Below are 14,305 nucleotides of genomic sequence, written 5' to 3' on the forward strand. Positions count from 1 at the left end.
TCTTGAATAGTTTTTACTTTATACATAGTGATTAGATTGGTGCATGTAGGTTTGAGACTTGTATTTTCTTCACATAGTTTGCTGTTATCATTAAATAATAATCCTTAAAATCCATTTTATCTGATGTCAGTATTGCTACTCCTATGTTATTTTTTTTTAAATTCTCCATCTCTTTTCATTTAAAAATGATTTGTGTGCAGGTGGGTGGCTCATATCTGTAATTTCAACTCTTTGCAAGACTGAGGCAGGAGGATTGTTTGAGCCCAGAAGTCTGAGAGCAGCCTGGGCAACATGCTGAGACTCCATCTCTACAAAAAAACAAAAAATTATCCAGCTGTGGTGGCACATGCCTGTGGTCCCAGCCACTCAGTAGACTGAGGCAGGAGGATCACTTGATCTCAGGAGGTGGAAGCTGCAGTGTGCCATATTCATGCCACCTCACTCCAGCCTGAGTGATAGAGCGAGGCCCCATTTCAAAAAAATAAAAATTTCTTTGGCATGTGGAAATCTTGTTTAAAAAGTTTAGAAAACATTTTTTAAAACTCCAATATGAAAAGCTGGGTGCGGTGGCATGCGCCTGTGGTCCCAGCTACTTGGGAGGCTTAGGTGGGAGGATCACTGAGCTCAGGAGTTTCAGTACCTGTGTTTGTTTTTTTGTTTTGTGTTTTTTGTTTTTATTTAAAACACAAAAACCAAAATTGCTTCAATCTCGTAATTTCTTTTGATGTCGGCATTCTGATTCTGTCTGTTCTTAATCTTGTTCTTTCTACTGAATGTAAGCTCATGCCTTTAATAGAAATTTCCTTTTTCCTTATCCATTTTGGAATTTCATGGTACTTTTCCATTTTTAGGGAGATGCAGTGCAGCGTCTTCAAGTCTCCCACTCTTACACCTGTCTCTTTCACTTGTAAGAGCCCTTGTGATTACATTGTCCCACCCAGACATCCAGGATGACCTCTCCAACTCAAAACCCTTAATTTAATCAGATCTGTGAAGTCTCTTCCATCTGTAATGGAACATATTCCCAGGTTTGAGGAAGTACAATGTAGATACTTTCGTGGGGCTGTGATTCTGCCTACCGCAGACACTAAGCTTAAAGTGAAACCCACATCGTATTCAAAGCTAGGAGATTTTCCTCTATTTGGCCATTTAAATTTTTCTTCCTATCTTCCATAGAGTTCTATTCTCCAGCCTTCAGAGCTATCAGCTTACCATTCAATTATCTCCTTTTCTCCTTATCTTCCTTTTTTAATTTTTAAAAAACAATACCTTTCAAAGAGCAAAAGTTTTAGATTTTGATGAGGTTCATTCTAGCAAGTTTCACCATTTGTAGTTTTTGTACCCTAAGGAATCTTTGTCTACTCCAAGATATGAAGATTTGTTTCTGTCTTCTTTTACAAACGTTAAGGGATTCCAGTTTGTATGTTTAGCTCTGTGAGATTGGCAGAGGGGAACAAGACCACACAGGTCAGGCTTTCGGGATGCCTTTTTCTGTCTCTGGACTTTGCTGGGGTGACCTCACTGACACCCATGGCTTCAACCACCACATATTCTGATGCCTGCAAGTCTATCTGTGAAGCCCAGACCCCTCCTCATGTCCAAACCCTGGAAGCTGATGCCTTGGGCAGCTCCGCCTGTTTCCCAGGCACCAGGAGCTCCTCCCTCCCCATAGTTCTGCTCTCCTCAGGGCCCCCTAGGTTTCTGGAGTACCACCATCTTCTAAGGTACATGGGCCTCCCCAGAGTCTGGGAGTCCCAGACATGTGACAAGAATCACATGACTTCGCTGTCTAAATAAAACACCACTACTTGGAGGTAGAACATGGGAGCCCATGAATGTGGGAAGAGCAACCTCCCAAGCGTGTTCCACCCCTCACCTGGGCTCACCAGGAGGGTGCTTAGGAGGCATATAGTTTTAAGGGGGTTGGAGGAATAGTTCAGAGGCTGAGATGTTGCACCCATAGCTGAGAATCCCTTTCTAGTGCTCTATGTCCTTACAACTCCCCAGGAATCATCCTCTACTGGAGAGTTCCTAAAGCCCTTGCAGACCTTCCTTCTCTGTGCCATCCTGAGTGTGCTGCCCTTGAGCTGGGTATCCCCCTGGTAGATGCTTCCATTCACCGCCTGTCCCATGGGTTCTGTCCAAAGGTGGAATATGTTATGAATGTGGACTTCTCATGGGAGTAACTTTCTCCCTAAGGGAAGCCTCAGCCTCACCAGCAATGGCAGACACGGCCAGGCAAGAAGACACAGCGGCAGTGAGATAGAAAGTGCACACCCCAGAGAGCCTGCCCACATCATCCTGAGGCGACTAGGACAAGGAGGCATCAGCAATCTTCGAGCACATGCAGGAGTGACTTTCTGGAGCAGGACGAGCCTCATGGGCATGAGACCCTTGTGAGTGCTCAGGGTCTCTCCCTTAGAAAGGCACACATTTAATTCTCCATCTTGAAATTTGACCTAGGGCCCCCACAAATTGTGCAGCCCATTCTGTTCTGAAGGAACCATTCTTATCAGAACTTGGTGCTACATTGACTTGGAGAAAAGCCTGACCATAACCTTCAGGATGAAATAAAGGCCTGGGTGAATGGACACTTTAGTCTCTAAGCAGACTTGCAGAAGACTGGAGCCTTCAGCATTCAGAAGAGAAATTCAGACTTTGCAAGATCTGAGGCCAGGCTCCAGTTAACTCGGGTCCCTTGGTGAGCAGGGAGCTCCCTGAACCCACCGTGGGTCCTTGCTAGGGTTGTCTTTCCCATGTGTGCTTTAGACAGCAGCACACCTTATCCCATGGTGTAGATGGAGAATTCTCAACAAAGCCTTCCCAAGAATTCGATCATCACATCTTGAGCTCAGCCTCCCTGCAGCTTTTTATATATTGACAGCCACTTCAGAGAGAGTCCCTCTTTGATCCTTACAATAAATATCCTGCTGCAAAAAATGACCAAAACCAAATAGCCAGCCTCCCCAGTCCCTGCTAGAGAAAGTTTGCTTAGCAATGTTGTCTGTTTCTTGGATGTGCTGTGTTACTTATACATGAGAAGAAAGAGTTTTAAGGGTTAGCAAATAGGGTCATCCAGCTGAGAGCATATGATTAGGGACCAGGGCAATGTTGACTCCTCAGACCTCAGCTGCAGCCTGATAAACGTGGTTAACAGAGAAGTAGGAGGCAGTGACATGAAATGGGTGTTCACAGCCTTGTGTTGGGAATTGGATAAGAAACAAGAGCGTAAACTTGGATGTTCCCCAGAGCGAGCGCAGGGTCAGATGAGTTTTTCAAGATAGGTATGATTGGTCTTTTCCAGTGTGGGGCCCACAGTGAAAAACAATGATAGATTAATGGTTAATAATTAACTGGAGGAGGGCACTCTGTCTTCCAATTACGTGTTGATTTGCTAGGTGGCCCAGTGACAAGGTAATTAAGATGAAGAAAGCAAAGGTAGGATGCACAGCGTGGGGTGGACAGTCAGCTGTCAGTGGCTTCTGCTGAAATGGCCACAGGACTCCAGGTTCCCCTGACGTGGTTGGCCACAGGACTGCTGCTCCTCCTCAGTGTCCAGCCCTGGGCTGAGAGTGGGAAGGTGCTGGTGGTGCCCACTGATGGCAGCCACTGGCTCAGCATGCGGGAGGCCGTGCGGGAGCTCCATGCCAGAGGCCACCAGGCGGTGGTCCTCACCCCGGAGGTGAAAATGCACGTCAAAGAAGAGAATTTTTAACCCTGACAACCTATGCCATTCCGTGGACCCAGGATGAATTTGATGGTTTTGTGCTGGGCCACACTCAACTGTGCTTTAAAACAGGATATTTTCTGAAGAAATTTTTCAGAAGTATGGCAATTTTGAACAATATATCTTTGGTCTTTCATAGGTCTTGTGTGGAGCTACTGCATAATGAGGCCCTGATTAGGCTCCTGAATGCTACTTCCTTTGATGTGGTGTTAACAGACCCGGTTAACCTCTGTGGGGTGGTGCTGGCTAAGTACCTGTCGATTCCTGCTGTGTTTTTTTTTTGAGGTACATTCCATGTGATTTAGACTTTAAGGGCACACAGTGTCCAAACCCTTCCTCCTATATTCCTAGATTACTAACAACTAATTCAGACCACATGACATTCCTGCAAAGGGTCAAGAACATGCTCTATCCTCTGGCCCTGTCCTACATTTGCGATGCTCTTTCTGCTCCTTATGCAAGCCTTGCCTCTGAGCTTTTTCGGAGAGAGGTGTCAGTGGTGGATCTTCTCAGCCATGCATCCGTGTGGCTGTTCCGAGGGGACTTTGTGATGGACTACCCCAGGCCGATCATGCCCAACATGGTCTTCATTGGAGGCATCAACTGTGCCAACAGGAAGCCACTATCTCAGGTCTGTGTTGGTGCCTTCATCCAATCAAAGTGCCAGGCAAAACACTTTTTAAAAAATGTATTTACTTACAATTGCTTCCGTATCTACTTATCTTTCCAAAGATTTCATTTCTGCTTCTCATTGTCATGATAGCCTTCAGTGAGATAAACTGTTAAGTGGTCTCTAGTAGTGTATTTCAGGTTTTAAATGGTCACTGCGAGGAAGAAAAAGTAGACAAGAATGTTTGTCAAAGGACAGACAAGGACTGGTGTGACTCGTGGAGATTGTTGGTTGTAAAGGCACCATCTTTATCGTTGTGCATGTCCTTCAGCTGGGCAGGAACAGGGACACTACGTTTGGAACTGATCCATCCTGGATTTTTTGCTTGTGTGATTTTCAGGGGAAAGATGATACAACAGCAAATTACAATTGTTGACATAATAATTTTTAGTGGTCCCATCTTGCGAAAGATAGAGAGGTGAGCACAGGAGACCTAAGCACTCACAGGAACTAGAAGTGTCAAAGAGGTTGACTCAGTTCAGTGGAAGTGGTGCAATTAAGTTGGGAGGGATGTCTGTGATTAGAGAATGACACGTGAAGTTCAGTTTCCAGACAGGGATCTGTGCTGACAAAAGATTTTCTGGTCAGGATTTGGGGTCTTGTGCATGATGTGGGGACATCTCAGAGTTTGGTAGGCACAGTGATGGTTGCATCTTAAATGAGTCTTCTACTTGGAATGCTGAAATTATCAAGAAATGGCGGAAGGGGCTAGGGAGGAGATAAGACTGTGTATCTATAAGTCCAGTAAAGCTGTGGACAGTGATGAATGGACATGTGTCCAAGAAGGGAAGCGTTTCTCAGGAGAGGCTCATCACATCACCAAATCCACCCTATCCCACTCTATGTTTCTATAATGGGATCTACTCCTTTACCAAAAATTTCACAGGCAGCCTTCATTAATCCAGAATATTGGGTTTCATTGAAATGTTACTCTAGGAGCTGAATATTGTTTCTTTTTCCTTGGTGTGCCATGTACATCATGAGAGAATTCAGCCTTTTTATGTCATATTCACCAAATGTATATGAACTTCCATGACTTTAGATCCTTTTGTATTCTTATTTCTGTACTTCTTTTTATTAACATAGGTATTATTGCAAAAGACTCTAAGCTTCATTTTTCTTTTTGATCAAACCACATGTTGATTTTTTCATTGGTGGTTTTCCCCCTTATGCAATGTAGTTATTAAATTATAAAATATGTATTTATTAGGTTTGTAAAAATGTTGAAAAGTGGGATGGCATTTAAATAGTGACTGTTGCCCTTTTCTTCCAGTTTTTCTTTCTTTCTTTCTTTTTTATCATTATACTTTAAGTTCTAGGGTACAACGTGCACAACGTGCAGGTTTGATACATAGGTATACATGTGCCATGTTGGTTTGCTGCACCTATCAACATCAACTCGTCATTCACATTAGGTATTTTTCCTGATGCTATCCCTCCCCTAGTTCCCCACGCCCAAACAGGCCCCAGTGTGTGATGTTCCCTGGCCTGTGTCCAGTGTTCTCATTGTTCAATTCCCACCTATGAGTGAGAACATGCAGTGTTTGGTTTTCTGTCCATGTGATAGTTTGCTGAGAATGATGGTTTACAGCTTCATCCATGTCCCTGCAAAGGACATGAACTCATCCTTTTTTATGGCTACATAGTATTCCATAGTGTATATATGCCGCATTTTCTTAATCCAGTCTATCATTGATGGACATTTGGGTTGGTTCCAGGTCTTTGCTATTGTGAATAGTGCCACAATAAACATACGTGTGTGTGTGTCTTTAGAGTAGCATCATTTATAGTCCTTTGGGTATATACCCAGTAATGGTATTGCTGGGTCAAGTGGTATTTCTGGTTCTAGATCCTTGAGGAATCACCACACTGTCTTCCACAATGGTTGAACTAATTTATACTCCCACCAACAGGGTAAAAGCGTTCCTATTTCTCCACATCCTCTCCAGCATCTGTTGTTTCCTGACTTTTTAATGATCACCATTCTAACTAGCGTGAGATAACACATTGTGGTTTTGATTTGCATTTCTCTGATGACCAGGGATGATGAGCATTTATTCATGTGTCTTTTGACTGCGTAAATGTCTTCTTTTGCAAAGTGTCTGTTCATATCCTTTGCTCAGTTTTTGATGTTTTTTTTTTCTCTTATAAATGTGTTTGAGTTATTTGTAGGTTCTGGATATTAGCCCTTTGTCAGATGGGTAGATTGCAAAAATTTTCTACCATTCTGTAGGTTGCCTGTTCACTCTGATAGTAGTTTCTTTTGCTGTGGAGAAGCTCTTTAGTTTAATTAGATCCCATTTGTCTATTTTGGCTATTGTTGCCATTGCTTTTGGTGTTTTAGTCATGAAGTCCTTGCCCATGCCTACGTCCTGAATGATATTGCCTAGGTTTTCTTCTAGGGTTTTTATGGTTTTAGGTCTAACATTTGAGTCTTTAATCTATCTGGAATTAATTTTTGTATAAGGTGTAAGGAAGGGATCCACTTCCAGCTTTTTACATGTGGCTAGCCAGTTTTCCCAGCATCATTTATTAAATAGGGAATCCTTTCCTCATTTCTTGTTTTTGTCAGGTTTGTCAAAGATCAGATGGTTGTAGATGTGTGGTGTTATATCTGAGCCCACTGTTCTGTTCCATTGGTCTATATATCTTTTTTGGTACCAGTACCATGCTGTTTTGGTTACTGTAGCCTTGTAGTATAGTTTGAAGTCAGGTAGCATGATGCCTCCAGTTTTGTTCTTTTGGCTTAGGATTGTCTTGGCAATGCAGGCTCTTTTTTGATTCCATATGAACTTTAAACTAGTTTCTTCCAATTTTGTGAAGGATGTCATTGGTAGCTTGATGGGGATGGCATTGAATCTATAAATTACCTTGGGCAGTGTGGCCATTTTCATGATATTGATTCTTCCTATCCATGAGCATGGAATGTTCTTCCATGTGTTTGTGTCCTCTTTTATTTCATTGAGCAGTGGTTTGTAGTTCTCCTTGAAGAGGTCCTTCACATCCCTTTTAAGTTGCATTCCTAGGTATTTCATTCTCTTTGTAGCAATTGTGAATGGGAGTTCATTCATGATTTGGCTCTCTGTTTGTCTGTTATTGGTGTATAGGAATGCTTGTGATTTTTGCACATTGATTTTGTATCCTGAGACTTTGCTGAAGTTGCTTATCAACTTGAGATTTTGGGCTGAGATGATGGGGTTTTCTAAATATACAATCATGTCATCTGCGAACAGTGACAATTTGACTTCCTCTTTTCCTAATTGAATACTCTCTATTTATTTCTCTTGCCTGATTGCCCTGGCCAGAACTTCCAACAGTATGTTGAATAGGAGTGGTGATAGAGGGCATCCTTGTCTTGTGCCGGTTTTCAAAGGGAATGCTTCCAGTTTTTGCCCATTCAGTATGATATTGGCTGTGGGTTTGTCATAAATTGCTCTTATGATTTTGAGATACATTCCATCAATACCTAGTTTATTGCAAGTTTTTAGCACGAAGGGATATTGAATTTTGTCGAAGGCCTTTTCTGCATCTATTGAAATAATCATGTGGTTTTGTCATTGGTTCAGTTTATGTGATGGATTACGTTTATTGATTTGCATATGTTGAACCAGCCTTGCATCTGAGGGATGAGGCCAACTTGATCGTGGTGGATAAGCTTTTCAATGTGCTGCTGGATTTGGTTTGCCAGTATTTTATTGAGGATTTTTGCATCGATGTTCATCAGGGATATTGGTCTAAAATTCTCTTTTTTTGTTGTTGTGTCTCTACCAACCTTTGGTATCTGGATGATGCTGGCCTCAGAAAATGAGTTAGGGAGGAGTCCCTCTTTTTCTATTGATTGGAATAGTTTCAGAAGGAATGGTACCAGCTCCTGTTTGTACTTCTGGTAGAATTCGGCTGTGAATCCATCTGGTCCTGGACTTTTTTTCATTGGTAGGCTATTAATTATTGCCTCAATTTCAGAGCCTGTTATTGGTCTATTCAGAGGTTCAACTTCTTCCTGTTTTCGTCTTGCAAGGGTGTATGTGTCCAGGAATTTATCCATTTCTTCTAGATTTTCTAGTTTATTTGCATTGAGGTGTTTATAGTATTCTCTGATGGTAGTTTGTGTTTCTGTGGGATCAGTGGTGATATCCCCTTTATCATTTTTATTGCATCGATTTTATTCTTTTATTCTTTTCTTCTTTATTAGTCTTACTAGTGGTCTATCAATTTTGTTGATCTTTTCAAAAAACCAACTCCTGGATTCGTTGATTTTTTTTTAAGGGTTTTTTTGTGTCTCTATCTCTTTCAGTTCTGCTCTGATCTTAGTTATTTCTTCCCTTCTGCTAGATTTTGAATTTATTTGCTCTTGCTTCTCTAAATCTTTTAATTGTGATGTTAGCATGTCAATTTTAGATCTTTCCTGCTTTCTCCTGTGGGCATTTAATGTTATAAATTTCCCTCTACACACTGCTTTAAATGTGTCCCAGAGATTCTGGTTGTGTCTTTATTCTCACTGGTTTCAGGGAACATCTTTATTTCTGCCTTCACTTCGTTATTTACCCAGTAGTCGTTCAGGAGCAGGTTGTTCAGTTTCCATGTAGTTGTGCCATTTTGAGTGAGTTTCTTAATCTAGAGTTCTAATTTGATTCCACTGTGGTCTGAGAGACAGTTTGTTGTTATTTCTGTTCTTTTACATTTGCTGAGGAGTGCTTTACTTCCAATTATATGGTCAATTTTAGGATAAGTGCAGTGTGGTGCTGCGAAGAATGTATATTCTGTTGACTTGGGGTGGAGAGTTCTGTAGATGTCTGTTAGTCTGCTTGGTGCAGAGCTGAGTTCAAGTCCTGGATATCCTTGTTAACCTTCTGTCTCATTGATCTGTCTAATATTGACAGTGGGGTGTTAAAGTGTCCCATTATTATTGTGTGGGAGTCTAAGTCTCTTTGTAGGTCTCTAAGAACTTGCTTTATGAATCCAGGTGCTCCTGTATTGGGTGCATATATATTTAGGATGGTAAGCTCTTCTTGTTCAATTGCTCCCTTTACCATATGTATGGCCTTCTTTGTCTCTTTTGATTTTTGTTGGTTTAAAGTCTGTTTCATCGAGACTAGGATTGCAACCCCTGCTTTTTTTGTTTGTTTGTTTTGTTTTGTTTTGTTTTCTATTTGCTTGGTAGATCTTCCTCCATCCCTTTATTTTGAGCCTGTGTGTGTCTCTGCACATGAGATGGGCCTTCTGAATACAGCACACTGATGGGCTTTGACTCTTTATCCAATTTGTCGGTCTGTGTCTTTTAATTGGGGTATTTAGCACATTTACATTTAAGGTAAATATTGTTATGTGTTAATTTGATCCCGTCATTATGATGGTAGCTGATTATGTTACCCGTTAATTGATGCAGTTTCTTCACAGCATCAATCGTCTTTACAATTTGGCATGTTTTTGCAGTGGCTGGTACCAGTTGTTTCTTTCCATGTTTAGTGCTTCCTTCAGGAGCTCTTGTAAGGTAGGCCTGGTGGTGACAAAATCTCTCAGCATTTGCTTGTCTGTAAAGGATTTTATTTCTCTTTCACTTATGAAGCTTAGTTTGACCGGATGTGAAATTCCAGGTTGAAAATTCTTTTCTTTAAGAATGTTGAATATTGGCCCCCACTGTCTTCTAGCTTGTAGGGTTTCTGCAGAGCGATCTGCTGTTAGTCTGATGGGCTTCCCTTTGTGGGTGACCCGACCTTTCTCTCTGGCTGCCCTTAACATTTTTTCCTTCATTTCAACCTTGGTGAATTTGACAATTATGTGTCTTGGGGTTGTTCTTTTTGAGAAGTATCTTTGTGGTGTTCTCTGTATTTCCTGAATTTGACTGTTGACCTGCCTTGCTAGGTTGGGGAAGTTCTCCTGGATACTATCCTGAAGAGTGTTTTCCAACTTGTTTCCATTCTCCCCATCACTTTCAGGTACACCAATCAAATGTAGATTTGGTGTTTTCACATAGTCCCATATTTCTTGTAGGCTTTGCTTGTTTCTTTTTACTCTTTTTTCTCTAACCTAGTCTCCCTGCTTTATTTCATTAATTTAATCTTTAGTCACTGATACCCTTTATTCCACTTGATCTAATTGACTATTGAAGCTTGTGCATGCGTCACGAAGTTCTCATGCCATGGTTTTCAGCTCCTTCAGGTCATTTAAGGTCTTCTATACACTGTTTATTCTAGTTAGCCATTCGTCTAACCTTTTTTCAAGGTTTTTAGCTTCCTTGCGATAGGTTCAAACATGCTCCTTTAGCTTGGAGAAGTTTGTTATTACAAAACTTCTGAAGCCTACTTCTGTCAACTTGTCAAAGTAATTCTCCATCCAGCTTTGTTCCATTGCTGGCAATGAGCTGCAATTCTTTGGAGGAGAAGAGGCACTATGGTTTTTAGAATTTTCAACTTTTCTGCTCTAGTTTCTCCCCATCTTTGTGGTTTTATCTACCTTTGGTCTTTGATGTTGGTTAACTACAGATGAGGTTTTGGTGTAGATGTCCTTTTTGTTGATGTTTATGCTATTCCTTTCTATTTGTTAGTTTTCCTTCTAACAGTCAGGTCCCTCAGCTGCAGGTCTGTTGGAGTTTGCTGGAGGTCTACTGCAAACACTGTTTGTATGGGTATCACTAGCTAAGGCTGCAGAACAGCAAATATTGCAGAACAGCAAATATTGCTGCCTGATCCTTTCTCTGGAAGCTTCGTACCAAAGGGGCACCCACCTATATGAGGTGCCTGTCAGCTCCTACTGGGAGGTATTTCCCAGCCAGGCTACACAGGGGTCAGGTAACCACTTGAGGCAGTCTGTCCGTTCTCAGAGCTCAAATGCCATACTGGGAGAACCACTGCTCTCTTCAGAGCTGTCAGACAGGAATGTTTAAGTCTGCAGAAGTTGTCTGCTGCCTTTTGTTCAGATATGCCCTGCCCACAGAGGTGGAGTCTATAGAGGCAGTAGGCCTTGCTGAGCTGTGGTGGGCTCCACTCAGTTTGAGTTTCTCGGCTGCTTTATTTACCTACTTGAGCCTCAGCAATGGCAGACAACCCTCCCCCAGCCAGGCTGCTGCCTTGCAGTTCAATCTCAGACTGCTGCACTAGCAGTGAGCAAGACTCCATGGGCGTGGGAGCCACTGAGCCAGGCAAGGGAGAGAATCTCCTTGTCTGCTGGTTAATAAGACCTTGGGAAAAGGACAGTATTTGGGCAGCAGTGTCCCATTTTTCCAGGTACAGTCTGTCACAGCTTCCCTTGTCTAGGAAGGGGAAATCCCTCACCCTCTTGCACTTCCTAGGTAAGATGATGCCCCGCCCTGCTTCAGCTCACCCTCAGTCAGCTGCACCCACTATACAACCAGTACCAATGAGATGAACCAGGTACCTCAGTTAGAAATACAGAAATCACCCATCTTCTGCGTCGATCATGCTGGGAGCTACAGACCAGAACTGTTCCTATTCGGCCACTGGTGTTGAAGTTTCCATTCTCCTCCGCGATACCTCCTTTTTTTCTCCTTTTCTCTTACAGTTTTTCAATTTGAACATATTCTCTAGAGTTAACTACATTGCTCAAATCTTCACTGTCATCTCAGTGGAGCAGAACAGATTGGGAACTGTGGCACAGATCACTCTTGCTATGCCCCTTAGAGAATTCCACATTAACAAGGCTAATTTTTGAGTGTGGTAAAGAACAGGCTAATGTATTTAATAGTGAATCCATTGATTGTTTCCCAGCATGAGGTCACACCAGATTTAACATGGTTTGGCTCTGTGTCCCCCACCAAATCTCAACTTGAATTGTAATCCCCATAATCCCCACGTGTTGAGGATGGGACCTGGTGGGAGATGATTGGATCATGGGGGCAGTTTTCCACCTGCTGCCCTCATCATAGTGAGTTCTTATGAGATCTGATGGTTTTATAAGGAGCCCTTATCCCTTCACTTGCAAGCTCTTCCTCTCTCTTTCTTGCTTGCCACTATATAAGACACGGCTTTGTGTCTCTCTCACCTTCTGCCAGGATTATAAGTTTCCTGAGGCCCCCACAGCAACATGGAACTGTGAGTCAATTAAAGCTCTTTCCTTTATAAATGACCCAGTCTTGGGTTTGTCTTTATAGCAGTGTGAGAATGGACTAATACAGTAAATTGGTGCCATGGAGAGTGGGGTACTGCTATAAAGATACTTGAAAATGTGCAAGTGACTTTGGAACTGGGTAACAGGCAGAGGTTGGAACAGTTTGGAGAGCTCAGAAGAAGACAGGAAGGTGTGGGAAAGTTTGGAACTTCCTAGAGGCTTGTTGAATGGTTTTGACCAAAATGCTGATAATGTTGTGGACAATGAAGTCCAGGCTGAGTCTCAGATGGAGATGAGGAACTTGTTGGGAACTGGAGCAAAGGTCACTCTTGCTATGCTTTAGTAAAGAGACTGGTGGCATTTTTGCCCCTGCCCTAGAGATCTGTGGAACTATGAACTTGAGAGAGATGATCTGAAATTGGAATTTAGGTTTAAAAGGGAAGCAGAGCATAAAAGTTTGGAAAATTTGCTCCAGGGCATGTCAGAGACCTTTGTAGCAGACCCTCCCATCACAGGACTGGAGGCCTAGGAAGGAAAAATGGTTTTGTGGGCTGGGTCCAGGCCCCCCGTGCTGTGTGCAGCCTCAGGACTTGGTGCCCTGTGTCCCAGTGACTCCAGCCATGGCTAAAAGGGGCCAAGGTCCAGCTCAGGCTATTGATTCAGAGGGTGCAAGCCTCAAGTCTTGGCAGCTTCCATGTGGTGTTGGGCCTGCAGGCACACAGAAGATAAAAATTTAGGTTTAGGAACCACCGCATAAATTGTAGAGGGTGTATGGAAATGCTTGGATGTCCAGGCAGAAGTTTGCTGCATGGGTGAAGCCCTTATGGAGAACCTCTGCTAGTGCAGGGTGGTAAAGAAATGTGAGGTTGGAGCCCCCACACAGAGTCTCCACTGGGGCACTGCCTAGTGGAGTTGTGAGAAGAAGGCCACCATCCTCCAGAACCCCAAATAGTAGACCCAATAGCTTGCACTATGTGCCTGGAAAAGCCGCAGACATTCAATGCCAGTCTCTGAAGACAGCATAGAGGGGGGCTTTACCCTGCAAAGTCACAGGGTTTGAGCTGCCTGAGACTGTGGGAGCCCATTTCTGTCATCACCTTGACCTAGATGTGAGACATGAAGTCAAAGGAGATCATTTTGGAGCTTTAAGATTTAATGACTGCCCTGCCTGGTTTTGGACTTGCATGGGGCCTGTAGCCCCCTTTTTTGGCCAATTTATCCCATTTGGAATGGGAACATTTACCCAATTTCTGTACCCCCATTGTGTCTTGGAAGTTACGAACTTGTTTTTGACTTTACAGGCTCATAGGGGGAAGGGACTTGACTTGTCTCAGATGAGACCTTGGACTATGGACTTTTGAGTTAGTGCTGAAATGAGTTAAGACTTTGGAGGATTGTTGGGAAGGCACAATTGGTTTTGAAATGTGAAAAGACATGAGATTTGGGAGGGACCAGGGGCAGAATGATATGGTTTGACTCTGTTTCCACCCAAATCTCATCTCAAATTGTAATTTCCATAATCCCCATGTGTTAAAGGTGGGACCTGGTGGGAGCTGATTGGATCATGTGGGCAGTTTTCCCCATGCTGTTCTCATCCTACTGAGTGAGTTCTCATGAGAGCTGATGGTTTTATAAGGGGCTCTTCCTCCTTCACTCACAAGCTCTTCCTCTCTCTCTCTCGCCTGCTGCCATGTGAGACATGCCTTTGCTTATCTCTCACCTTCTGTCATGATTGTAAGTTTCCTGAGGCCTCCCCAGCCATGTGGGACTGTGAGTCAATTAAACCTCTTTCTTTTATAAATTACCCAGTCTTGAGTATGTCTTTATAGCAGTGTGAGAACTGA

At 42.8% G+C, this 14,305-nt stretch overlaps 7 protein-coding genes and 1 pseudogene across 7 annotated transcripts in view; all 8 read left to right on the forward strand.

Annotated features, from left to right (window-relative positions):
• UGT1A10B (UDP glycosyl transferase 1A10B) overlaps positions 1-14,305 on the forward strand; it is a 229,057-nt gene that overhangs the window by 175,504 nt on the left and 39,248 nt on the right.
• The window catches only part of UGT1A9 (UDP glucuronosyltransferase 1 family, polypeptide A9), a 107,393-nt gene that overhangs the window by 53,840 nt on the left and 39,248 nt on the right, over positions 1-14,305 (forward strand).
• UGT1A7 (UDP glucuronosyltransferase 1 family, polypeptide A7) overlaps positions 1-14,305 on the forward strand; it is a 97,214-nt gene that overhangs the window by 43,661 nt on the left and 39,248 nt on the right. The gene's annotated exons all lie outside the window — the stretch shown is intronic.
• Positions 1-14,305, forward strand: part of UGT1A6 (UDP glucuronosyltransferase 1 family, polypeptide A6) — an 85,651-nt gene that overhangs the window by 32,098 nt on the left and 39,248 nt on the right. The window lies entirely within an intron of this gene.
• The window catches only part of UGT1A5B (UDP glycosyl transferase 1A5B), a 64,514-nt gene that overhangs the window by 10,961 nt on the left and 39,248 nt on the right, over positions 1-14,305 (forward strand).
• Positions 1-14,305, forward strand: part of UGT1A4 (UDP glucuronosyltransferase 1 family, polypeptide A4) — a 58,695-nt gene that overhangs the window by 5,142 nt on the left and 39,248 nt on the right.
• UGT1A5A (UDP glycosyl transferase 1A5A) overlaps positions 1-14,305 on the forward strand; it is a 58,695-nt gene that overhangs the window by 5,142 nt on the left and 39,248 nt on the right.
• LOC108581456 lies at positions 622-12,218 on the forward strand (annotated as a pseudogene).

This window comes from Papio anubis, chromosome 10 (assembly GCF_008728515.1).
Source record: "Papio anubis isolate 15944 chromosome 10, Panubis1.0, whole genome shotgun sequence".
Taxonomy (NCBI): domain Eukaryota; kingdom Metazoa; phylum Chordata; class Mammalia; order Primates; family Cercopithecidae; genus Papio; species Papio anubis.